At 54.1% G+C, this 26,583-nt stretch overlaps 1 protein-coding gene across 1 annotated transcript in view; it reads left to right on the forward strand.

Moving 5' to 3' along the window:
- POLA1 (DNA polymerase alpha 1, catalytic subunit) overlaps positions 1–26,583 on the forward strand; it is a 2,033,948-nt gene that overhangs the window by 1,726,029 nt on the left and 281,336 nt on the right. The gene's annotated exons all lie outside the window — the stretch shown is intronic.

A 26,583-nucleotide genomic window follows, 5' to 3' on the forward strand; every position in this document is an offset into this window, starting at 1 on the left:
AGGCCAAGAACACCAAGTGGCATATGTGGACTCTGCAGATGTCTCTGATGTCTCAGTGGGCCCATAATTAAGGAGACCCCTCCGACCACGCCTGGTTTTGGAGGAGACTAAAAAAGCTCTTCAGTGGTGGTTTCTGGACTACAATGGGGTCTGTGGCAGACCCCTCTCCCAATCTTACCTAGAGCTGACAGTGGTGACATGTTGCACTTCTATATTTGGTCTGTCAAATGAGAGAGGTGAAGATCCGAGGCCTCTGGTGGCCTGCAGAATCCTGGCTCAATATCCGTCTTTTCCGCGATTGAGCTATGAAATGGATACATTTTATTGTCAACGGTTATCCCATTATAAGCTTTCACTAGCCAATGTGGAGTACAAATACACCCCAAAATATGTGAGATTCACACTGGAACATAAGGTTAGGCGTTGCGTCCTCATGCTAAGATTTAGGACATTACCACTAACAGATATAACGAAAAATGGGGGCGGTAATTTTGATAAAACCAGCCAATGCGATCTGTGTAGTAGAGGAATCGAATATTTGGTACTTGTCCTATTTGTTTGTCCAAATAGCTGCTCGCTTGTTGCACGCTCCCGATTATTAAAACCTATTTGCACAAAATATAATGTATCTAGAACTGTGGATTTGATTGGGCTAATAAGAGCCCCACCAGATGAAATTTGTATGTTTTAAAGTTTTTTACTTTTTTAAGCATTTCTTCCGTTGTTTAAGAGATTTTTAAACTAGGAATAATAATCTTTTCTGTATTTAATGTATTTCTATATTGTGGAAGTATAGAACTGAAAAATGTGTACATATTATTTTAACATATTGTGGATCTCTGAAGAGGTCTATATCAATAAAAATATTCATTCATTCAATCTTTTGGAGCTGAGGGCCATCTGCTTATTGTTAAAAGCTAGCCTTCATTCCTTCCATCAATCAAGGGTAGTGTCTCTGGAAATGGCTGGACCTTTAAGGAATTTTCCTGTTGGTAAACCACCTGTCAGGATCTATGAATGTGAGATGAGCTCAGTCATCAACACTTAGCCGCCTAGGTTATAATTCTGGATTCCTGTATGTCTTTCCGCCGATACCTCTCCTGCCCAGAGTTCTAAGACCAGATCAGGGCTGATCATGCCCAAGCCATTCAAGTGGCCCCAGGTTGGGCACAGAGAGTAAGGTACGGTATCTTGAAATCCTGTACATGAGCATCTATCCTCCGATCAGACGGCCACTCCGGAAAGTTCTGCTATTACAACAACCGGGCATGGTCCTGCACCCAAGCCTTTGCCTTTTCCACCTTCATGTTTGGGGTTAATCAGCAAGAGCTGAACTGTATGACTTTCTTCAGAGATGGTTGTTGTCATCTTTGCAGCCAGACGTCCGTCGACAAAGACTATGTACACTTGTCAGTGGTACAAATTTGTAACTTGGTGGGGCAACTTCAGATTAACAACCTCCGGACAAAGTTATCTGATGTTATCTGACCTTTTGTCTCTCGACCAGGAAGGCTTTGCTCTGGGCACAGTTAAAGGGTAACCTTTGGACTCTTCCGTTTTTTTTGTTGCAGTTACTAGATCAGCCCTTATTATTTCACCAGTTGTGAAGTTTTTTGAAAGGCCTACGGCATATATTTTCTCTCTACCTTTGTCATGCGGCAGTTGAACCTTAACTTGTTCTTAAATTTTTGATTTGTACTCATTTTGATCCGCTTCACAGCTGTCTTTTGTGGCTTTTCACCCTCAACACTATAACCCCATAATATAGGCGTGGCACCAGTGCAGAGCTGCACTTGGCCTCCTACTGGCATGTAGAGGTACTGCTGAAAGTTTCTAGATCCAGTCTGACTCCTGGGAAATATTCAAAAGGTGAGGAATCTGCAATTAGATAGTCTCTACCATAAAGAACGTTTCTGAAGTTAGGTAACTTGTTCTAAAGTAGGAAACCTGGAATAACTTGGTATGGCAAGTAACAGAAAAAGCTCAATGACAAGTAGCTATATTGTGACAGACAACAGTGTTGCAGTTGTTCACCCCATTTTGTCACCTTCAGTTTTGCAGATGTACAGGATGATGAACCTACTCATTTGTTTATTTCACTTTTAACATCGGTGCTAACGACACAGCCTAGCTCTGAGATTTCTGGGTCAAATATGTTGCACTGTTAATGGCTAGTGAAATAGTCTAAACTTAAGTCTTTTCTACAGCTCCCACCTCACCTGGGAATTGTACATAAGCTTTGCTTTTAGAAATCTGGTTCTGTGCATGGACCTTACTCCCTTTAATTTTACTGTACGTGGCTGTAAACTTTTGGGACCCACCTATCTGTTACTTAAAAGGCATGAGGCAGATTGGATATCAACCGAATCTTTCCCAATGATCAATGTAAAGAGAAAAATAGATTTTAAGCAATTTTCTGAGGTGGTGCCCACTCATGAATATTGCTGGGTGAGCCAGCATCACTGCAGTTCTCTGTCTTAGCTTATCATGGCTACCGCTGCTGTCTAGAACTCTGGAAAAAATATATTAGGAGACTGGACTTGAGTTAGGTCTCAGGCAGTCAAGCCAAGAGTAAAAAGAGGTGCTGGGATTCTGAGGTTCTTGAAAACTGGAAAAAGAGAAATTAGAAAATGTAAGGTTGCAATGGATCTATGAAGATTCGTTTTTAATAATAGTACAAAAAATGTCTTATTTTCAATATATAGGCGTTGAGAGATAACAAAATTCTGTTGGAACATCAGAACTTGAAAGGACGATCGGTGATGCTTGATCTCATGTAGAGAATGTGGCGATAGTGCCAGAGCTACCAACTTTGAAACTGGGAAACTAGGTTCGAGGCTCAGCCTCCTGTAATTCTTGTCAAATCACTTAATCTCACGTGCCTAAAATAAATAAATATAATTTATGTGATCTTGTGTAATGTAACTGGTTCTCTTGCAAAGCGCTCCAGTGCCTTCGGGTCTTCTTGAGCTATACAAAACTGCAACAAAAAAAATGTAAAGCAGCGATTGAAGTTCCTACATCTGAAAGAAACGGGTTAGTGTTGGATTCCTTACTTTAGAATATCTTTAGGCGTCAGACTGGATCCGGAAAGTTTTGCGTAGCAGTACCCCTGCGCATCGGTAGGCGTTGTCTGCGGCTCCGCATCCGTCGTCGGATGACGTCTGAGTACTTAGACGCTGCCCTCATGCGCTGACGTCATTTCTTCTTTTTTTTGTGCTAGCAAGCGCAGATCCGTGAAGAGCAGTACTCTCAATTTTTGACTAAACTTTTTGATCTCTTTTGGATCTTCTCGAGTCGATCCTCGACTCTCTGTGCTGATAGGGATGCCCGGGTTCAAACCCTGCGACGAGTGTAACCGCTTGATGTCGGTTACCGACCCCCACCGTCTGTGCCTTTTACTGTCTCGGGCCGACCACGATGATAAGTCTTGCCCTGACTGCTGGGTCTTGACCTCGAAGGCTAGACATACCTGCTGGTCCCTGGGCTGCACGCGATGCTGGAGGAAATTAGTGCTTTCCTCACGGCCATGAGGTTGCACTTCCCTCCGTCGAGTCACCTTCGAGCCCCGCGGGTCCGTCTGGGAGCCCAAGCGGGCTGACCGCTCCGGCCCCTCAGGATCCAGCCCTGGATCTGTGACGACGCCTGTTGACCTTACGACCCCTCCGCTGGCGCCGTCACCAAGGGTGTCGCCCCCGGCGTCGTCCTTGGTTCCAACCTCGGTCCGGATCCGGCGTCGGACTGGCGCCGTCTTTGACGCCAATTGGTGAGCCCTTCACCAACGACCCGGCTCCATCATTTGTTCCTGACTTTCAGGAGATGGATGACGAGGAGGACTGGGAGGGGTCTGAGGACCCTCTGGCACTGCAGAGAAAGTTGAGCCAGGTCTGGGCAGACGCTGGGGGAGGCCAGTGGTCTGGACACTTCGCCCAACACTGGCTTTGTCTCCCCTCCTAGTGTGGCTACGGAGGAAGGGGCTGCTTACAGCGTGGTGTTGACTAGGGCAGCCAAGGCCTTTGCTCTTGAGCTCCCTGTCGCGGCCGTAAGGACTAACCTCCTCACTGAGGTGCTCAAACCGCAGGCATGCTCCTCTGAGCCTCTACTGCCGTTCAACTAAGCCCTCATTGACGTTATGTTGGGCACCTGTTCCAAGCCCTCCACAGGCCTCCCTGTGGATCGGAACGTGGCCCGACGCCACCGCCCTGCTCCGGGTGACCCCAGCTTTCTGTCTGTTCACCCCACTCCTGAGAGCCTGGTGATCCAGGCCTCTACCTCCCAGACTGCATTCCCGACCACTCCTCCGGATCAGGAATCTAAAAGGTACAATCTGAACGGGACACGTTAGTGATAGATTCCTTACCTTAGAATATCCCCAGGCGTCAGACTGGATCCGGAAAACGTTTGCGTAGCAATACCCCTGCTCGTCGGTAGGCGTCGTCCGCGGCTCCCCGTCCGTCGTCGGCGTCGTTAGCGCCGGAATGACGTCGCCGGAGTACTTAGACGCCGCCCTCGCGCACTGACGTCAGTTCTACTTTTTTCCGCGCCAGCTAGCGCAGATCCGGAGAAGCTCTAATCCTTAGTCACTTTTTGACTAAACTTTTTTGATCTTTTGATCTGTTTTTTCTCGAGTCGTTCGACTCCTACGGTGCCGGTAGGGATGCCCGGGTTCAAACCCTGCTCCAAGTGCAACCGAATGATGTCTGTTACCAACCCCCATCGCTGGTGCCTTCAGTGTCCAGGCCTCGACCACGATGACCGAACCTGCTCCGACTGCTGGGCCCTGACGTCTAAGGCTAGGTGGGAGCGGTCCCGCAAGCGACTTGAGATACGGCAGTCGGCCCCGTGCTGTTCAAGGTCCCGGTCCCACAGGAGGTCGAGGGACCGGTCGCGGGGTTGGAGCCCTCGTAGCTCCGAGAGTCGGCATCGGTCTTCGGGATCAAGATCCTCGGGTAAGAGGCATGAGAGGTCGGAAAGGCGTCATCGCACTTCCAACCCACCCCGACGCTCGGGCGACGCGGCCGGGGGTTCGGGTGACACTACCCAAGCGGCTCCGACTGAGTCGCGGGCCCAGCAGCCTGCCCCACACCTTCCGGTCCCTGGGCACGATGCAACGCCTGAGGAGGTCGAGCGGTACCTCATGGCCATGAGGTCCCTCCCTCCTCCGCCGGGCTCCGTGGCGCCTTTGGGCCCAGTGGTCCCGGCTGGGGGTCTAGCGGGTCGGGTGCTTCGGCTCAGACGCCGCCAGGTTTTCGGCCCCGACGCCGCCGGCGACTTCGGTCCTGGCGCCGCAGACCCCCACTGGATCCTGCCCTCGATTCGGTTCCAGCGGCGCCGCTCTCGACGTCGTATGGAGACTTTTATTTCCACGAACCGGCTCCATCCTTTGAACCTGAATTTCAGGTGATGGGTGACGAGGGAGATTGGGAGGGGTCTGTGGACCCTCTGGCACAGGAGTGCCAGTCTCAGCAGGACTGGACATGTAAGCTTGGGGATGCCAGTGGACTGGACACTTCGCCAGACACTGGTTTTGTCTCCCCTCGAACCGTGACTACAGAGGAGGGGGCTGCCTACAGTGTAGTGTTGACGCGGGCGGCCAAGGCATTGGGCCTGGAGCTCCCTGTCGCGGCCGTGAGGACTAACCTCCTCACTGAGGTCCTTAAACCGCAGGCAAGCTCGGCTGAGCCTCTACTGCCGTTTAATGAGGCCTTGTGTGACGTTCTTTTGGGCACTTGGTATTCCATCCGGTGTGGGCTGGATACCACGGACTCACTGGTCACAGCGATGGCAACGACGGTAGCAGTTCGACGCCACGCCTGGTTGAGGACCGCCAACTTTTTGGCTGATGTCCAGGCCACACTTCTGGACATGCTGTATGATGGCCGTCGCCTCTTTGGCGACAAGGCAGACCATGCGCTTGAGCGTTTTAAGGACTCCAGGGCTACGGCCAAGTCATTAGGCCTCTCGGCCCCACGCCAGTAAACAGGTGCCTTTCGCTCCTTACGTGGCCATGGATGGGGCGCTCCCACGCGTGCTGCCAGCCAGGCACCGCAGACTAATACACAGCGCGGTGGCGGCCGTGGAAACCGCCATGGCGGCGGTCGGGGGCAACGGCGAGGCCAGTCCACACCTTCCCCTGCAGCATCCGCCTCAAAACCCTCCTAGTCCGTGCTTTCAGGCTCATGTGACGCCAGTGGGGGGCTGGGTTCGCCATCACCACTTCCACTGGCGCACTGTCACGTCGGACATGTGGGTGCTGCAAATCGTCCGAAGAGGCTACTCCCTTCCCTTCGAGGCGTCCCCTCCAGCCATGCCACCGCAGTACCACCGCATGTCGGGGGATCACATGCGACTTCTGCAGGAGGAAGTTACGGCCCTCTTGGCCAAGGTGGCCATCGAGCGCGTTCCCGGGCCAGAAGTAGGACGTGGTTGCTATTCCCACTACTTTCTGGTACCCAAGAAGGGCAAAGGAGGCCTACGCCCTATCTTGGACCTACGGAGCGTCAACAGCTTCCTCCGGAGGGAGAAGTTCAAGATGCTGACTTTTGCTCAGGTCCTAGCTGCCCTGGACCCGGAAGAATGGATGGTAGCGTTGGACTTGCAGGACGCATATTTCCACATCCCCGTCCTGCCGGCCCACCGGCGCTATCTGCGGTTCACGGTAGGCCACGAGCACTTTTAGTTTACCGCGCTCCCCTTCGGCCTTACCAGCGCCCCACGGGTGTTCACAAAAGTGATGGCGGTGGTTGCAGCTCGTCTGCGCAGATTAGGGGTTTCAGTCTTCCCCCATCTCGACGATTGGTTGTTGAAGGCGGGCTCGCCCCAGACAGTCGTCTCCCACCTCCTGACTACGGCCGACCTGCACTCGCTGGGGTTCACCATCAACGTGCCAAAGTCACACCTGTGCCCCTCTCAGAAGCTCCTTTTCATCGGAGCGGTTCTGGATTCGGCACAGTTTCGGGTTTATCCTCCCGAACAACGGGTTCGAGATATTCAGGCTCTGATTCCGATCTTTCAGCCTTTATCCCGAGTTTCGGTCAAGTTGACGCTGCGACTCCTGGGGCTGATGGCTTCCAGCATCCTTCTGGTGCATCACGCCAGGTGGCGGATGCGGGCTCTGCAGTGGGACCTGAAGTTTCAGTGGGCCCAGCATCAGGGCAACCTGTCCGACCACGTCCTGACCTCGGTCACTGCAAGACAGTTGCAGTGGTGGCTCACGGACCGCGATTGGGTCAGCGGCAGATCTCTCTCCCTATTCCAACCGGAGCAAGTAGTGGTGACTGATGCATCCCTCCTGGGACGGGGGGCCACATGGGAGAGAGGGAGATCAGGGGTCTCTGGTCTCCGACGGAGTCCCGGCTCCACATCAACCTTCTGGAGCTGCGGGGGATCCGGCTTGCACTGAAGGCATTCCTTCCCTATGTTCGGGGAAGTGTAGTGCAGGTGTTCACGGACAACACCACCGCCATGTGGTACTGCTACAAACAGGGCGGGTTGGGGTCAAGGACCCTATGTTGGGAAGCTCTGCGCCTCTGGACATGGCTGGAACACCAGGGCGTCACCCTGGTGGTTCAACACCTGGCAGGTTCCCTGAACGCCAGGGCGGACGAACTCAAGCGCCGGTGCATGATGGATCATGAATGGCGTCTGAACTCGACATGGCACAAGACCTCTTTCAGCAGTGGGGAGAGCCTTGGTTAGATCTATTCGGTGGCAAAGAGAATGCGCAATGTCATCAGTTCTGCGCTTTGGAATTTCCAAGGCGGCACTCGCTCGGCGACGGTTTTCATCGCGAGTGGAGCTGCGTTCTGTTGTATGCCTTTCCGCCTATACCACTTCTGCCCAGAGTGCTGAAGATCAGGCGCGACCGGGCCCAAGTCATCCTTGTGGCTCCGGACTGGGCTCGAAGGTACTGGTATCCCGAGCTACTCAGCATGTCAGTCGGTCCCCCAATCCGCCTGCCTCTTCAGGAGGACCCTCTGTCACAGCAGCAGGGGGCGGTCCTCCACCCGAACCTGTCCAGTCTCCACCTCTATGCGTGGAGATTGAGCGGCGACGGTGGAGGCCATTTGACTTGCCTCCTGAAGTCTGTGATGTGATTCTGGCAGCCAGGAGTCCCTCCACAAAATCGGTATACGCCTGCAGGTGGAACAAATTTGTGGCATGCTCTGCCTCGTGTGATATCCTCTACCTGTGGTGTCCTCTACCTGTGCCAGACTGTGCCCTCGCCCTGCTTGCTTCGTGTGGTATCGTATTTGCAGATTGTAGTAGTACCTGTGCCAGACTGTGCCCCTCGCTCTTCTTTGATTACTGTGGTATCGTATTTGCCGCTTTGTTCCGTATCTGTGCTAGACTGCGCCCCGATCTCGCCCTGCATTGTTGTTGTTGTTGTTTGGTGCCATTGTGCGCCCCAGCCCGGCTCTCCTCCCCGCTCCCTGCCGCTGCTCCCCCGCGGCCCCACCCCCGCTCCCTACAGTATCCACAGCCGATCCCCTCCCCACTCGCCACCCCGCTCCAGCCTCCCAGCTGCTCCTCCCTCGCTCCGCCCCCCTCCACCATCCATTCATGGCAGTGCAATTTACGTGCAGCGTCAACGCGCAGCGGACGCGCCCTATGCACGCCGAAGGCGTGCCAGAGGTACGCCCGTCTGCACCTGGACCGCGCCCAGCTCCAGACCCCCTGGCCCCCGCAAAAATCACTCCACCCGCCTAACAGTTTCGGGTTTATCCTCCCGAACAACGGGTTCGAGATATTCAGGCTCTGATTCCGATCTTTCAGCCTTTATCCCGAGTTTCGGTCAAGTTGACGCTGCGACTCCTGGGGCTGATGGCTTCCAGCATCCTTCTGGTGCATCACGCCAGGTGGCGGATGCGGGCTCTGCAGTGGGACCTGAAGTTTCAGTGGGCCCAGCATCAGGGCAACCTGTCCGACCACGTCCTGACCTCGGTCACTGCAAGACAGTTGCAGTGGTGGCTCACGGACCGCGATTGGGTCAGCGGCAGATCTCTCTCCCTATTCCAACCGGAGCAAGTAGTGGTGACTGATGCATCCCTCCTGGGACGGGGGGCCACATGGGAGAGAGGGAGATCAGGGGTCTCTGGTCTCCGACGGAGTCCCGGCTCCACATCAACCTTCTGGAGCTGCGGGGGATCCGGCTTGCACTGAAGGCATTCCTTCCCTATGTTCGGGGAAGTGTAGTGCAGGTGTTCACGGACAACACCACCGCCATGTGGTACTGCTACAAACAGGGCGGGTTGGGGTCAAGGACCCTATGTTGGGAAGCTCTGCGCCTCTGGACATGGCTGGAACACCAGGGCGTCACCCTGGTGGTTCAACACCTGGCAGGTTCCCTGAACGCCAGGGCGGACGAACTCAAGCGCCGGTGCATGATGGATCATGAATGGCGTCTGAACTCGACATGGCACAAGACCTCTTTCAGCAGTGGGGAGAGCCTTGGTTAGATCTATTCGGTGGCAAAGAGAATGCGCAATGTCATCAGTTCTGCGCTTTGGAATTTCCAAGGCGGCACTCGCTCGGCGACGGTTTTCATCGCGAGTGGAGCTGCGTTCTGTTGTATGCCTTTCCGCCTATACCACTTCTGCCCAGAGTGCTGAAGATCAGGCGCGACCGGGCCCAAGTCATCCTTGTGGCTCCGGACTGGGCTCGAAGGTACTGGTATCCCGAGCTACTCAGCATGTCAGTCGGTCCCCCAATCCGCCTGCCTCTTCAGGAGGACCCTCTGTCACAGCAGCAGGGGACGGTCCTCCACCCGAACCTGTCCAGTCTCCACCTCTATGCGTGGAGATTGAGCGGCGACGGTGGAGGCCATTTGACTTGCCTCCTGAAGTCTGTGATGTGATTCTGGCAGCCAGGAGTCCCTCCACAAAATCGGTATACGCCTGCAGGTGGAACAAATTTGTGGCATGCTCTGCCTCGTGTGATATCCTCTACCTGTGGTGTCCTCTACCTGTGCCAGACTGTGCCCTCGCCCTGCTTGCTTCGTGTGGTATCGTATTTGCAGATTGTAGTAGTACCTGTGCCAGACTGTGCCCCTCGCTCTTCTTTGATTACTGTGGTATCGTATTTGCCGCTTTGTTCCGTATCTGTGCTAGACTGCGCCCCGATCTCGCCCTGCATTGTTGTTGTTGTTGTTTGGTGCCATTGTGCGCCCCAGCCCGGCTCTCCTCCCCGCTCCCTGCCGCTGCTCCCCCGCGGCCCCACCCCCGCTCCCTACAGTATCCACAGCCGATCCCCTCCCCACTCGCCACCCCGCTCCAGCCTCCCAGCTGCTCCTCCCTCGCTCCGCCCCCCTCCACCATCCATTCATGGCAGTGCAATTTACGTGCAGCGTCAACGCGCAGCGGACGCGCCCTATGCACGCCGAAGGCGTGCCAGAGGTACGCCCGTCTGCACCTGGACCGCGCCCAGCTCCAGACCCCCTGGCCCCCGCAAAAATCACTCCACCCGCCTAACAGTTTCGGGTTTATCCTCCCGAACAACGGGTTCGAGATATTCAGGCTCTGATTCCGATCTTTCAGCCTTTATCCCGAGTTTCGGTCAAGTTGACGCTGCGACTCCTGGGGCTGATGGCTTCCAGCATCCTTCTGGTGCATCACGCCAGGTGGCGGATGCGGGCTCTGCAGTGGGACCTGAAGTTTCAGTGGGCCCAGCATCAGGGCAACCTGTCCGACCACGTCCTGACCTCGGTCACTGCAAGACAGTTGCAGTGGTGGCTCACGGACCGCGATTGGGTCAGCGGCAGATCTCTCTCCCTATTCCAACCGGAGCAAGTAGTGGTGACTGATGCATCCCTCCTGGGACGGGGGGCCACATGGGAGAGAGGGAGATCAGGGGTCTCTGGTCTCCGACGGAGTCCCGGCTCCACATCAACCTTCTGGAGCTGCGGGGGATCCGGCTTGCACTGAAGGCATTCCTTCCCTATGTTCGGGGAAGTGTAGTGCAGGTGTTCACGGACAACACCACCGCCATGTGGTACTGCTACAAACAGGGCGGGTTGGGGTCAAGGACCCTATGTTGGGAAGCTCTGCGCCTCTGGACATGGCTGGAACACCAGGGCGTCACCCTGGTGGTTCAACACCTGGCAGGTTCCCTGAACGCCAGGGCGGACGAACTCAAGCGCCGGTGCATGATGGATCATGAATGGCGTCTGAACTCGACATGGCACAAGACCTCTTTCAGCAGTGGGGAGAGCCTTGGTTAGATCTATTCGGTGGCAAAGAGAATGCGCAATGTCATCAGTTCTGCGCTTTGGAATTTCCAAGGCGGCACTCGCTCGGCGACGGTTTTCATCGCGAGTGGAGCTGCGTTCTGTTGTATGCCTTTCCGCCTATACCACTTCTGCCCAGAGTGCTGAAGATCAGGCGCGACCGGGCCCAAGTCATCCTTGTGGCTCCGGACTGGGCTCGAAGGTACTGGTATCCCGAGCTACTCAGCATGTCAGTCGGTCCCCCAATCCGCCTGCCTCTTCAGGAGGACCCTCTGTCACAGCAGCAGGGGACGGTCCTCCACCCGAACCTGTCCAGTCTCCACCTCTATGCGTGGAGATTGAGCGGCGACGGTGGAGGCCATTTGACTTGCCTCCTGAAGTCTGTGATGTGATTCTGGCAGCCAGGAGTCCCTCCACAAAATCGGTATACGCCTGCAGGTGGAACAAATTTGTGGCATGCTCTGCCTCGTGTGATATCCTCTACCTGTGGTGTCCTCTACCTGTGCCAGACTGTGCCCTCGCCCTGCTTGCTTCGTGTGGTATCGTATTTGCAGATTGTAGTAGTACCTGTGCCAGACTGTGCCCCTCGCTCTTCTTTGATTACTGTGGTATCGTATTTGCCGCTTTGTTCCGTATCTGTGCTAGACTGCGCCCCGATCTCGCCCTGCATTGTTGTTGTTGTTGTTTGGTGCCATTGTGCGCCCCAGCCCGGCTCTCCTCCCCGCTCCCTGCCGCTGCTCCCCCGCGGCCCCACCCCCGCTCCCTACAGTATCCACAGCCGATCCCCTCCCCACTCGCCACCCCGCTCCAGCCTCCCAGCTGCTCCTCCCTCCCACTGGAACGTAAGGACTGTCCGAAGCGGTGAAGAGCTGTGACTGTCCTGACCCAGTCAGAACCGGTCGCTCCACCCCCTCCTGGCTGTCCTCTACCTGTGCCAGACTCTGCCCTCGCCCTGCCCTGCCTCGTGTGATATCCTCTACCTGTGGTGTCCTCTACCTGTGCCAGACTGTGCCCTCGCCCTGCTTTCTTCGTGTGGTATTTTATTTGCAGATTGTAGTAGTACCTGTGCCAGACTGTGCCCCTCGCTCTGCTTTGATTACTGTGGTATTGCATTTGCCGCTTTGTTCAGTATCTGTGCTAGACTGTGCTAGACTGAGCCCCGATCTCGCCTTGCATTGTTGTTGTTGTTGTTTGGTGCCATTTTGTGCCCCAGCCAGGCCCTCCTCCCCGCTCCCTGCCGCTGCTCCCCCGCGGCCCCACCCCCGCTCCCTACAGTATCCACAGCCGATCCCCTCCCCACTCGCCACCCCGCTCCCGCCTCCCAGCTGCTCCTCCCTCGCTCCGCCCCCCTCCACCATCCATTCATGGCAGTGCAATTTACGTGCAGCGTCAACGCGCAGCGGACGCGCCCTATGCACGCCGAAGGCGTGCCAGAGGTACGCCCGTCTGCACCTGGACCGCGCCCAGCTCCAGACCCCCTGGCCCCCGCAAAAATCACTCCACCCGCCTAACATACGACACCGCCACCCTCTCTGCACTCAACACCGGCCGACTCCCCATCTGCCACCAAGCCGCCCCAGGATGCACCCATGGACCCTTCACCTGCCAATCTTACAAGTTCTGCTGCATCAAGAACCAATCTACTACCATAAACGCCAAACAGAGCTCAAACAACAGCCACCTGAAGTGCATCCTGCTCAACACTCGCTCGGTCCACAGACACGCCATGGAACTATGGAACCTACTCGACGCCACAACACCGGACGTCGCCTTTCTTACAGAAACCTGGATGAGCGCCTCATCAGCGCTCGACATCGCCATAGCCATCCCGGACGGTTACAAGATCATCCGTAGGGACCGCATCAAACAAACAGGAGGAGGCATTGCCATCGTCCACAAGAACACCATCCGCATCACGACCAGCTCCGACGACCCCCTCACAGCCGCCGAACACCTTCACTTCCAGATACACACCAACCCCAAGACCACACTTGGAGGCACCCTCATCTACAGACCACCAGGACCCCGCACACAATTCTGCGAAGACATCACTGACTTTATCAGCCCACACGCCCACCCCTCCGAGGACTACATTCTCCTAGGGGACCTCAACTTCCACTTGGAAAAGAACAACGATAGCAACACCACCACCCTTCTGGACAACCTCGCCAATCTCGGACTCAAACAACTGGTAAACACCCCCACCCACTACGCCGGACACACGCTCGACTCAATCTTCTCCTCCAGCAAGCACATCTTCAATCATGCATCAGGACTCCACTGGAAGGACCACAGCTGCGTCCACTTCAACTTCAGAAAGACCACGACCCACCACCACACACAACAAGTCCCCCGCAGAAACTGGAACAAAATTACAACCGACCAGCTCACCACATCGCTAAACCAAAACCCTCCCGCCAGATCATCGGACCCAAATGAAGCAGCCATCAATCTCGCACAATGGATCACCCACTGCACTGACGAATTGGCACCCTTGAAAAAACATCACAACAAGCCAGGAAGCAAAAAAGCCCCCTGGTTCAATGACGACCTCAAGAACTCCAAAAAGAACTGCCGCACCCTGGAGAAAGCCTGGCGAAGAAACCCAACCACAGACAACATGACCGCCCTCAAGAACGCCACTCGCAAACACCACCAGCTGATCCGATCCACCAAGAAATCAGCATTCAAGGATCGACTCAACAACAATGCCCACAACAGCAAGGAACTCTTCAGCATCGTTAAAGAGCTTACCAACTCCAGCGCCGACACCAACGACATCACTCTCTCTCAAGACCTCTGCGACTCTCTAGCCTCGTTCTTCCACAGCAAGATCGCTGACATACATAACAGCTTCGGCGACCAGCCCACTCCCTTTACCACCGAACTGAAGCCCACCACCACCCTTTGCGCATGGAACCCGATCAGCACTGAAGACCCCATCCGCTTGATGAACTCCATCCACTCCGGATCACCAACCGACCCATGCCCTCACCACATCTTCAACAAGGCCGACTCCATCATCGCACCCCAACTCCGGGATATCATCAACTGCTCCTTCAACACCGCTACCTTCCTAGAAAGCTGGAAACATGCCGAACTCAGTGCCCTCCTGAAGAAACCTACAGCAGACCCCACTGAACTTAAGAACTACCGCCCCATCTCGCTCCTCCCATTCCCTGCCAAAGTCATAGAGAAGACCGTCAATAGTCAACTTGCTGCCTTCCTCGAGTCTAACGGCTCCCTCGACCCCTCACAGTCCGGCTTCCGAGCCAAACACAGCACCGAGACCGCCCTCATCGCAGCCACAGACATCCGAACACTATTCGACAACGGGGAAACAGCTGCCCTCATCCTCCTGGACCTCTCCGCAGCGTTTGATACAGTCTGTCATAGCACCCTTGTACAACGCCTTAGCAACATCGGGATACAAGAAAAAGCATTGGATTTGATCATCTCGTTCTTTGCCGGAAGAACCCAGAGAGTCTGCCTTCCCCCCTTCAGATCAGAGGCCACCGAAGTCCTCTGCGGCGTACCACAAGGATCATCGCTCAGCCCCACCCTCTTCAACGTCTACATGAGCCCCCTCGCATCCATCGCACGCCAGAACAACCTCAACATCATCTCCTACTCTGACGACACACAGCTGATCCTCTCCCTCACCAAAGACCCAAACACCGCCAAAACCAACCTACACGAAGGAATGAAAGACGTAGCCGAGTGGGTGAAGAACAGCCGCTTAAAACTGAATTCTGACAAGACGGAAGTCCTCATCCTAGGATCATCCCCCTCTGCATGGGACAACTCATGGTGGCCACCGGCCCTAGGCAGCGCACCAAAACCAACGGACCATTCTCGCAACCTGGGATTCATTCTAGACTCCTCCCTCTCGATGACCAGACAAGTCAACGCCGTCTCATCATCATGCTTTAACACCTTACGCATGCTCCGAAAGATCTTCCGATGGATCCCCACCGAAACAAGAAAGTCGGTCACCCATGCACTTGTCACAAGCCGACTGGACTACGGAAACACCCTCTACGCCGGAACCACAGCCAAATTACAGAAAAAACTCCAACGCATTCAGAACGCCTCCGCCCGACTCATCCTAGACATACCCCGCCACAATCACATATCCGGTCACCTGAGAAACCTTCACTGGCTCCCCGTCAACAAGAGAATAACGTTCCGCCTTCTCACCCACGCACACAAGGCCCTCTACGACCTAGGACCCAGATACCTCAACACGCGCTTGACCTTTTACACCCCCACCCGCCAACTACGTTCGTCCAATCAAGCCCTCGCCGCTATTCCACGCATCCGAAGAACCACCATGGGAGGAAGATCATTCTCCTACTTAGCGGCCAAAACCTGGAATTCTCTCCCCACCCACCTCCGCCTTACACAGAACCACCTTTCCTTCAGAAAACAACTCAAAACTTGGCTATTTAATAAGTAGCGATCCCCCCTCCCTCAAGCGCCTTGAGACCCTCTGGGTGAGTAATGCGCTATACAAATGTTGACTTGACTCTCGCCCAACAGGGCTCTGCTCTAGGCACTATCAAGGGCTGCCTCTCTGCCATTTCCGCCTTCTTGAGTCTTCCTGATCAGCTTTCTCTTTTCAAGTCCCCTGTTGTAAATAGATTCTTGAAAGGCATCACACACATGTTTCCTCCTGTTCCTTTTGTGATGCCTCAGGGGGACTTGAACCTTGTTCTAACCTATTTGATGTGCGCTCCTTTCGAGCCACTTCACAATTGCCCTCTTCGTCTTCTGACTCTTAAGACTGCATTCCTGGTTGCCATCACCTCTGCCAGGAGAGTGAGTGAGCTCCAGGCTCTATCTCCTAAACATCCTTTCCTCTCTGTCCATCCGGACAAAGATGTTTTGAGAACTCGTCCTTCTTTCCTGCTCAAGGTAGTCACAGCCTTTCACATCGGGCCGTCCATCACCTTGCCCACCTTCTTTCCACCTCCGCATCACTTGAAAGAGGAAGAGAGGCTCCACCGTCTGGACCCAAAACGTGCGCTCTCCTTCTATCTAGATCGCACACGCCAGTTTCAGATGGACGACCAGCTCTTTGTTGGTTACGTGGGCGCTAAGAAGGGACGGGCGGTGCACAAACGGACCATCTCTTGGTGGGTTGTGTATCAAGTTTTGCTACTCCTTGGCTAAGAAGGAGCCTCCAGTTGGGCTGCGCACCGATTCCACTCGGGCCACTGCTACTACTGCCCTGGGTAGGGGAGTCCCCTTGCAGGACATCTGCCAGGCAGCTATGTGGGCCTCACTGCACACGTTTTCTAGACACTACTACCTGGACAGCCAAGTCCGGAGGGATGGCTTTTTCGGCCACTCCGTTCTCCAGGACTTTCTATTGTCATCTTGGTTTGCAGACCCACCACCGGGGTTGGTATTGCTGGGGTATCTAATCTAAGGTAAGGAATCTAGCACTAACCTGTTTCTTTCAAATGCACAAATTACTTACCTTCGGTAACGATATATCTGTAAGAAACAGTAGTTAGTGTTAGATTCGTTACCGCCCCACCCATCCTCCCTGTTCTGCGAACCGACATCTAGGGTTAAGGTATCTCCCTTTGAGGGCCCTAGTTTTATGGCACCAGTGTTAGTCTCTGACATGGATCTGCGTTCCTGGCGCAGAAAGGTATGTACAAGAACTGACGTCAGCGGGCGAGGGCGGCGTCTAAGTACTCCAACGTCATCCCGGCGATCACGTCGCCGAGGACGGACGCGGAGCCGCAGACGACACCTACTGAAGCGCAGGGTACTGCTACGCAAAACTTTCCGGATCCAGTCTGACGCCTGGGGATATTCTAAGGTAAGGATTCTAATGTGAGAAGTTGGCCTGATATGTAGTGCTCACTATTCTAGTGATCACTGTGTATCATTCCAAACGACCCTTATTGATGATTGGTTGTAAGTCAACCTTATAGACCAGCTATCCTAGTAGCATGGACAAGAGCAGTCTTTAGGCTAAACTCTAGAGGGCATGTTAAGCCAGCTGTTATACCATCACATATACCCCTTGAACACCAAGTGAAAGGACACCACACAAGTTGTTATGAAAATAAAAGGATATTTATTTATAACAAGTCCACCCTGAACTCTTTATGAGTCAGGGAGCTAAGCACATAACAAAACTCTTAAGAAAAAACTTTAAGTTGCACAATTTACACAAATGCCCGAGGGGCACGAAAAACCATATACTACAAAAGTGGAATGCGAAATACTAGCAGGTAAGTAACAAGATCCAGAGGCTTTAGGATCGCTAGGACTACACTACTGAACCTTCAGGTTAGGAGCAGGAGGCCTAGGGAGATCGGGTGCAGAGTATGCACTCTCACGCCGGATGCGGGACAAAGTCTATGGATACTAGTATCTCGTAAAGTTACAGTTATCGAACGAATCCGACTAGATAGGATGAAAACGAAAAAGGATCTGGACACTTAGATAGTGAACCTACGTTGGAGCACCGAAATGCTCAGGTTACCTAGCCCAGGGGCTGCGGCTGCATAGGGTTCAAAAGACGTAGGGAATCCTCGTTAGTCTATGGAGCCTGAAAGAAGTTGTTGCTGGCAGGCGACCAGTGATTATGTTCGGAGTGATCCAAGCCTGGATCGATGATGGAGACGACCTGAAAGCAGAGGGGACTCAGTTCTTAATCACTAGCCAGTGATTAGGTGGGCACCAGGATGGCACCGGATCAGTCACCTCGACCAGGTGAGTGGGCGACGCTGGGCTCGGCAGTCTCTCGGACCAGGAGGCGTTGTCGGCGACCAGGATGGAGGTGCGAGCTGTCCCACGAAGGTGTCTGCTGTCGGCGCTGCTGAAACCAGGATTGGAGCAACAAGCCTTGGCAAAGGCAAGCCCACGCAGTGAAGTCAAGATGGCGTCTGGAGTGGACCAGGGTCCGGGGTGCTCCTCTGTTGGAGGGGAGCAAGGGCCAGTCTGGAGCAACCAGACTAGCGATGCAATCGTCGTTGTTCGTCGTCAGGAGGGCTACAAGCCAGCAGGCAAGTGGCCGGACAACGCGGTGAGCACCAAAGAACAGAAGGGCCCTACGCAGATCTCGTGGATGCTGGGGGGCTGGACTTCGGTGCTGAAGCTGCTCAGGGTTAGGGCTTCTCAAACCCCAAAGCACTCACTCGAGGATCCCTCGGCGGTCGTGCTGGATAAGCGTCGTGCAGTTGTGAAGATGGCCGGTCCCTTCAGGTCTCGTCACACCCACAAATCTCAGCTGGGCTAATGATGTAGGTAGAGGTCAGAGGTGCCAGGGAATCCGGGTCTTGTCGAGCTGGGCAGTCTTGTTCCGGAGGATGGACTTGCAGCAAACCGCATGTGCTTAGATGGTGCCCGCTGGTGCAGGGTGGCTACTCCTTAGCCACAAGGGAGAGTCTTCAGAAATTTTCAAAAGTTCTTTCGTGGAAAGTAGTCAAGATTCAGAATGATCTAATTTGGGAAGGGGGCCCGCTCCTACCTTTATACTAAAGAAAAGGGGCTGGCACGCGACTAGGTCCTGCCCATGGGTGGGACCAGGAAGGGGGGTGGTTACACCCCTCTCCCCTGTCCGGACTTTCCCCAGCTCAGGGGCTGGTGCGCCCCTGGAACTGGTTCAAGCCTGCATATGCACAGTGAGCACCGGGGTGCCACTTGCAGTCAACTTCCTCTCAGCCCTGCCTACCTGGGATACACAAAAACCTGTCTGGGATGGTGCTAGCACCGCCCCTGACAGGAAACCCTTTGTCCAAGCTCTCCTCGCTGGAATGACTCCCAGCAGCAGGAGGTCAGACTTGTGTCTGTGGTGGCAGCATCCATTTTGTGATGCTGAGGCTCGAGTTCACTTTAACCGGGGTTCACAGTTACATACATGTCGTGTCCCTCTAGAAGGGTGGAATGCTAACCCCGTCGCCAGAATTGGCGAGGGGTTAGTATTCCAATTCGTATGACACCTTACTCGACATGTTTTGATAAAGCGATACCAAAGTTGGCAAATAACCGCGAGGATTATAATGCACTTGAGAGTATATGGTCCGCGTTATCATGGAACAGCTATTAGGACTTGGTTCGGCAAGCTGCAAACGGGCTCAGCTCATGCCAGAGCACCATCTCACATAATTCCAAGCACTCTGCCTTCAGGATTGATAAGGCCTGCCATAGGAGTGACTGATAGGACTACATGTGTCCATTTTAGGGTTAGATATAGGTATACTATATCTGCAGCAAAGGGTGATTACACCACCTTGCCCCAGCTGTCGTGCAGCCAGTTGTGTCAGATTTAGATGGCCAGCCAGGGGTGGCATAATACATGCTGCAGCCCCTGGTAGGCCCTGGGTACACCTATGCCCTGGATACCTACGGTATACTGTACAGGGACTGATAAGGTGGCCCAGTACCAATTGGTAAATGCACCTAAGGTACATATGTGTCAATTTAGAGAGAGAACAGCTAGGCTGTGGGTCTGATTAGCAGGCCCACAGCCAGGGAAAGTCGTAAACCAGTGAAGCAAAAAAGCAAAAATCTGGGGTGATCATAGGATTGCAGACCCTACTCTCCTACATGACCCCCCCCCCCCCACAACTTTGGGACAATAAACTAACCTTGACCAGGTGAGTCTTCTTGCTCCAAGTGGAAATACCTGGAGAGCCCATCTGCATTGCCATGATCAATGCCAGGTCTATGCTCCACTGTAAAATCCATCCCCTGTAGGGAAATGGACCACCTAAGTAGTTTGGGTTTTTCACCCTTCATCTGATTTAGCCACAAGAGGGGCTTATGGTCGGTCTGAATCTTGAAATGAGTGCCAAACAAGTATGGCCTCAATTTCTTCAGGGCCCAAACCACAGCAAAGGCCTCCCTCTCAATAGCTGACCAATTTTTCTCTCTGGGGGTCAGCCTTCTGCTAATAAAAGCAATGGGCTGGTCATGACCATCAAAATTCAGCTGAGATAGAACAGCTCCCACACCCAACTCAGAAGCATCTGTTTGGACAATGAATGTTTTGGAGTAGTCTGGACTCTTTAGGATAGGTGCTGTGCACATGGCCTGCTTTAGGTCATTGAATGCTTTTTGACAGCTTGCTGTCCACTGAACTTTCTTTGGCATCTTTTTACTTGTCAGGTCATTAAGTGGAGTCACAATAGACCCATAATTTCTGACAAATTTCCTGTAATAACCAGTCAGGCCCAAGAAAGCTCAAACCTGAGTCTGGGTGGTTGGAGGAGCCCATTCCTTGATGGCCTGTATCTTGCTCTCCAGTGGCTGAACCTGGCCTCCACCTACAAAGTGGCCCAGGTATACAACCTGTGTCTGCCCTATCTGGCACTTAGTGGCCTTGATAGTGAGACCTGCCTTTTGCAGTGCCTCTAACACTTCCTCAGGTGGACCAGGTGATCCTCCCAGGTGGAGCTAAAGACAGCTATATCATCAAGATATGCTGCACAGAAGTCATCCAACCCAGTGAGAACTTGATTCACCAGCCTTTGGAAGGTGGCAGGTGCATTTTTCAAACCAAAGGGCATTACCACAAACTGATAATGCCCACCAGGGGTAGAAAATGCTGTTTTGGGCTTGGCCTCCTCAGCTAACCTGATTTGCCAATACCCAGCTGTCAGGTCAAATGTACTTAAGTAGTTGGCAGAAGCCAATCTGTCTATAAGTTCATCTACTCTTGGTATTGGGTGGGCATCAGTCTTAGTGACTGCATTGAGGCCTCTGTAGTCTACGCAAAACCTCATCTCTTTCTTACCACCCTGGGGGTGAGGCTTTGGCACTAGAACTACTGGACTAGCCCAAGGGCTATCTGAGGGCTCAATGACTCCCAGCTCCAACATTTTCTGCACTTCTGTCTTAATGCAGTCTCTGACGTGATCAGGCTGTCTGTAGATTTTACTCTTGACTGGCAGACTGTCCCCAGTGTCAACCTCATGGGTACACCAATTGGTTTGACTGGGTGTCAGAGAGAACATATGTCTAAAGGATTGAAGAACTTGTTTGCAATCCTTTTGCTGATGTTCAGAGAGGCTGCCACAAAAGACAACACCATCTACTGACCCATCATCAGGGTTCTGAGTGAGCAGGTCTGGGAGAGGGTCACTCTCCTCTTCCTGTCCCTCATCTGTGGCCATTAGCAAGCTCATGTCCTTCCTGTCGACATATGCTTTGAGCCCGTTTACATGGAGCACCCTGAGGGGGCTCCTGGGAGTTCCAAGGTCCACCAGGTAGGTGACCTCTCCCTTTTGCTCAATGATTGTGTGGGGCCCAGACCATTTGTCTTTGAGAGCTGCTGGGGCCACTGGCTCCAACACCCACACCTTCTGTCCAGGCTTGTACACAGTCAGGACAGCCTTTTGGTCATGCCAAGCTTTTTAGAGTTCTTGGCTTGCCTCAAGGTTTTTAGATGCCTTTTCCATGTACTCAGCCATCCTGGAGCGGAGACCAAGTACATAGTCCACAATGTTGGTTGCAGGCTTTTTGAGAGGTCTCTCCCATCCTTCCTTCACCAAACAAATGGGTCCTCTTACTGGATGCCCATACAGAAGTTCAAAAGGGCTGTAGCCAACCCCCTTCTGTGGGACCTCTCTGTAAGCAAACAAGAGGCAGGGTATCAGGACATCCCATCTACGCCTGAGCTTTTCAGGTAGTCCATGAATCATCCCTTTGAGGGTCCTGTTGAATCTCTCAACAAGCCCATTGCACTGTGGATGATAGGGTGTGGTGAATTTGTAATTGACACCACATTCCTTCCTCATTGCAGTCAGATATCCTGACATGAAGTTTGCACCTCTGTCAGAGACAACCTCCTTAGGGAAGCCCACTCTGGAGAACACTCCAACTAGGGCTCTTGCCACAACAGGTGCTGTAGTGGTCCTAAGGGGAATAGCTTCAGGATAGCTGGTGGCATGGTCCACCACCACCAGTATAAACTTGTGCCCTGATGCTGTCTGGGGTTCCATTGGACCAACAATGTCAATCCCCACTTTCAAAGGGTACCCCCGCCACAGGTAGTGGTATAAGGGGGGTCTTTGTTGTGCCACCTGACTTACCACTGGCTTGGCAAGTGACACAGGAGCGACAAAACTCCTTGGTATCTTCATTCATGTGAGGCCAGTGAAAGTGTGAGACAAGCCTGTCCCAAGTCTTATTCTGGCCTAAGTGTCCTGCAAGGGGAATCTCATGGGCCAAGGTAAGAAGGAAACCTCTCTGAGACAAGGGGATGACCAGCCTCCTGGTTGCACCAGGCTTGGGGTCTCTTGCCTCAGAGTACAGGAGTCCATCATCCCAGTATACCCTGTGGGCACCTGCGGCGTTCCCTGCAGCCTCAGCAGCAGCCTGCTGTCTGAGGGGTTCAAATGAAGGGCAGTCTAACTGTGCCTTCCCCAGGTCTTCCCTGGAGGGTCCCCCTGAGCCCAGAAACTCAACCTGATCAGGTTCAAGTTCTTTAGGCTCAGTTTCGCTCAGTTCTTTGAGGTCAGCCTCCTCTGAGACTTGATCCACAACCTGGGGCAAGGGGGAAGGCAATGCCTTAACCCTACTGCTCCTTCTCTTGGAAGGTATCTGGTCCATTGTTCCAGGATCCAGCACATGTTCAGTGGGGCATCTTTTGGCCTGTGGCCTAGTCACAGCAAGGACATGTGCTGGCAAGCCTAACATTTCCATGTGAGTCCTCTGCTCCACTTCTGACCATAGTGATGTTTCCAAATCATTGCCCAACAAATATTCTACTGGGAGGTCTGAACTAACCACAACTTTCTTTTGGCCACTTACCCCTCCCCAGGAGAAATCAACAATTGCCATACTATGGTGGGTAGTGACATTGCTGGCATTGGTCACTAGGTAGTCTGTACCTAGCATGATCTGTCCAGTGTCCACAAAGTTAGGTGTCACCATTGTGACACTGGCACAAGTGTCCCTGTAGGCCTGAGCCATTTTTCCATTAATATAAGTTGTCTGCCTGTATTTGCCCAAAGTATTGGGACTTGCATCAGGGGATATATCCACATCCCCTGTACAGACAAGGACAGCCTGAGTGAGTGTGCCAACTATGTTGTCATACCCCTCAGATCCCAAGGTTAACCCAACTAATCCCTTGGGAGGTGCACTACCACTACTGACTGTACTAGGGAGTGCAGGTGCCTTAGGGGCTGTAGTGGTAGGAGTTTGCCCTCCTTTCTTGGTGCACTCACTAAACCAGTGAGTTTTACTTTTACAGTATTGGCACTACCTTTTTGACTGGCCTTCTTGAGTCTTCTTTTTCTGCTGTGAAGCCTGACCCCCACCCTCTTTGGTTTGTTGGGGACCTGTTGAAGACTTCTGGTCATTTTGTTCACTCTTGTTACTACCCTTTTGGTCTGCTTTCTTCTGACCACCCTGGTTCTGAGTCTGGTTCTGCTTGACCCTTGTTCTGACCCATCTGTCTGCCTTCTTTCCCAATTCTTGGGGAGAGGTCAGATCTGAGTCAACAAGGTGCTGATGCAACAACTGGTTCTGACAGGTTTTTAAAATCTGTTCTCTCATGATCAGATTGTACAACCCTGTGTAATCAGTAACCTTACTACCCAGCAACCAGCCTTCCAAAGCCTTAGTGGCACAATCCACAAAGTCAGACCAATCCTGAGACTGAATTTTCTGGGTGTCTCAGAACAGCAACCTGTACTGCTCAGTTGTTAAGCCAAACCCATCAATCAGTGTATTCTTCAGGACTTGGTAATTGTTACCATCCTCAGCTCTAGTAGTGAGGAGCTTATCTCTACCTTTGCCTTCAAAGGAGAGCCACAAGATAGCTGCCCACTGACTCTGGGGGACGCACTGGACAGTGCAGGCCCTCTCCAAAGCAGTCATCCATTTGTGGATGTCATCCCCTTGTTTAAAGGGGGGCACTATCTTACTCAGGTGTCTAGTGTCTAAACTCCTATCTTTTTCTCTTGGGAGAATGCTGCCACCAGTGGGGTCTGCCCCACTCAATTTCTGCTCTCTAGCAAAGGCAAGTCTCTCTTTGGCCAGGGCAAGTTCTTCCCTTTCAATCCTCAGATTGACTTCCCTCATCTTGTCCTCATGCTCTCTTCTCTGAGGGGATGTCATCCCTCTGTGAGAAGAGGTCTGAGAGCCATTGGTTCGAATGGATCTGTTAGAGCCTCTGGATAGAGACCTAACTCGTTCACTCCCAATGTTAAGCCTGCCTGAGAGTGGGCCTGGGGGTCCCCCAAGTCCATTTTCATGCCTGCTTAAGTTGGTCCTGGTGAGTCTACTGACTTCTACATGACCCTTGTCTGCCTCATCCCCTGACAACTCCTGATCCTCTTCCTCTCCTTCACTAACTGTTCCATTGAGGTTGAGGTCAGGGTCCCTAAGGGTTCCCTCTAAGGGTGGCATGCTCCCATCTGGATTAGAAGGGCCTGTGTGAGAAGCCCTCCTTGCATCATAAGTCTCTAAGAGACCTATCAGAAATGGGATGGTAGGGTTAGAACCCTGTTTTAGCGTCCTGGATGTACAAATTTGTCTCATCTCCTGGAAGCTAAGAGCTGCATATCTGAAAGAAACACGTTAGTGTTAGATTCCTTACCTTAGAATATCCCCAGGCGTCAGTCTGGATCCGGAAACTTTTGCGTAGCAGTACCCCTGCGCGTCGGTAGGCGTCGTCTGCAGGCGTCCCCTGCGGCTCCGCGTCCGTCGTTGGCGTCGTGCGCCGTGATGACGTCGCTGGAGTATATAGACGCCGCCTCCGCGCGCTGACGTCAGTTCTTCTTTTTTCCGCGCCAGTGGACGCAGATCTGAAGAGCAGTACTCCGGTCTTTGACCAAGTTTTTTCGAATTATTGTCACTTTGTGCCTGTTAGGATGCCTGGGTTCAAGCACTGTGATGACTGTGAGCGCATGATGTCGGTCACAGACCATCACCGCCTCTGTCTCCGGTGTCTGGGCCCCGACCACGACGTGGACTCCTGCGTCGACTGCCGGGCCCTCACCAGCAAAGCTAGACGGGAGCGGTCCCGCAAGCTACTGGAGCTCCGGGTGTCGGCCCCACGTCGGGACCGGGAGCGGTCCCGGTCCGGCCGGAGGTCGAGAGAGCGTTCGAGGGAGCGGTCGCGGGGCCGCGCCGAGCGTTCCGGAAGTCGACACCACTCGTCATCCTCGTCAGGTAAGAAACACAAGAAGTCGGGGCGTCGTCATCGTACCCCCGACTCCCCCCGACGCTCGCGCGATGCGGCCGGGGGTTCGGGTGACCCCAACCCCGCGGCTCCGCGAGAGTCGCCGGCGCGGCCTGCCCCATACCCCCAGGTCCCTGGGCACGGTGCGACGCCTGAGGAGATAGAGGCGTTCCTCATGGCCATGAGGGCCCTGTCTCCTCCGGCGGGTTCCACGGCGCCTACGGGCCCAGTGAACCCGTCTGGGGGCCCTAGCGGTTCTGCTGACCCTACCTCGACGCCGTCGGATGCTCCGATTCCGCCGGCGGCGCCGATCCCGGCGCCGCTAGGGCCTTCGGGGTCGACGCCGGATGGACGCCCATCCAACCCGGCGCCGATTCCATCAGGGTTGCCCGCGGCTCCGCCTCCGCGCGACGCCGGTTCCTCGGTGCCGGCTTCGGGCGGCACTGGGGCTCCGGCGCCGGCTCCAGGCGGCGCCGTCCCCTTACATTCACCGACGCCGGACGCGGGGCCGGACGGGCGTCGCACGACGCGGGGCCGGACGGGCGTCGCACGACGCCGGTCCCGGCGCCGATGGGGCCCATGAACCCCGAGGAGCCGGTCTACATCGTTGACTCCGAATACGGAGAGGATGAAGAGTTCGGTGAAGGTTGGGAGGGGTCCGAGGACCCTCTGTCACGCGAGTGCCAGTATGACCCGGACTGGACAGGTGACTTGGGGGATGCCAGTGGTCTGGACGACTCTCCTAACCCTGGTTTGATCTCTCCTCCTTCCGTGGCATCGGTGGAGGGAGCTGCATATTCTGTGGTGCTGATGAGGGCTGCCAAGGCCTTACACCTTGAGCTCCCCGTCGCGGCCGTGAGGCCTAACATCCTCACCGAGGTCTTCAAACCGCAGTCATGCCCACAGGAGCCACTGCTGCCGTTTAATGAAGCCTTGTCGGACGTTCTGTTGGGCACGTGGTCCAGGCCCGCTTCAGGTGCGCCTGTCGATCGGAACGTGGCCAGGCGCCACCGTCCTTGTCCGGACGACCCCAAGTTCCTGTCTACCCACCCCACTCCTGAGAGTCTGGTGATCCAGGCCTCGACCTCCCAGTCCGCATTCCCGTCGGCCCCACCCGACCGGGAATCCAAGAGGTATGACCAATTTGGCAAGAAGGTCTTCTCGTCCATTAGTTTGGGCCTGCGGTCTTGCAACACCG

The sequence above is a fragment of the Lissotriton vulgaris genome, chromosome 8 (genome assembly GCF_964263255.1).
Source record: "Lissotriton vulgaris chromosome 8, aLisVul1.2, whole genome shotgun sequence".
NCBI classification, from domain to species: domain Eukaryota; kingdom Metazoa; phylum Chordata; class Amphibia; order Caudata; family Salamandridae; genus Lissotriton; species Lissotriton vulgaris.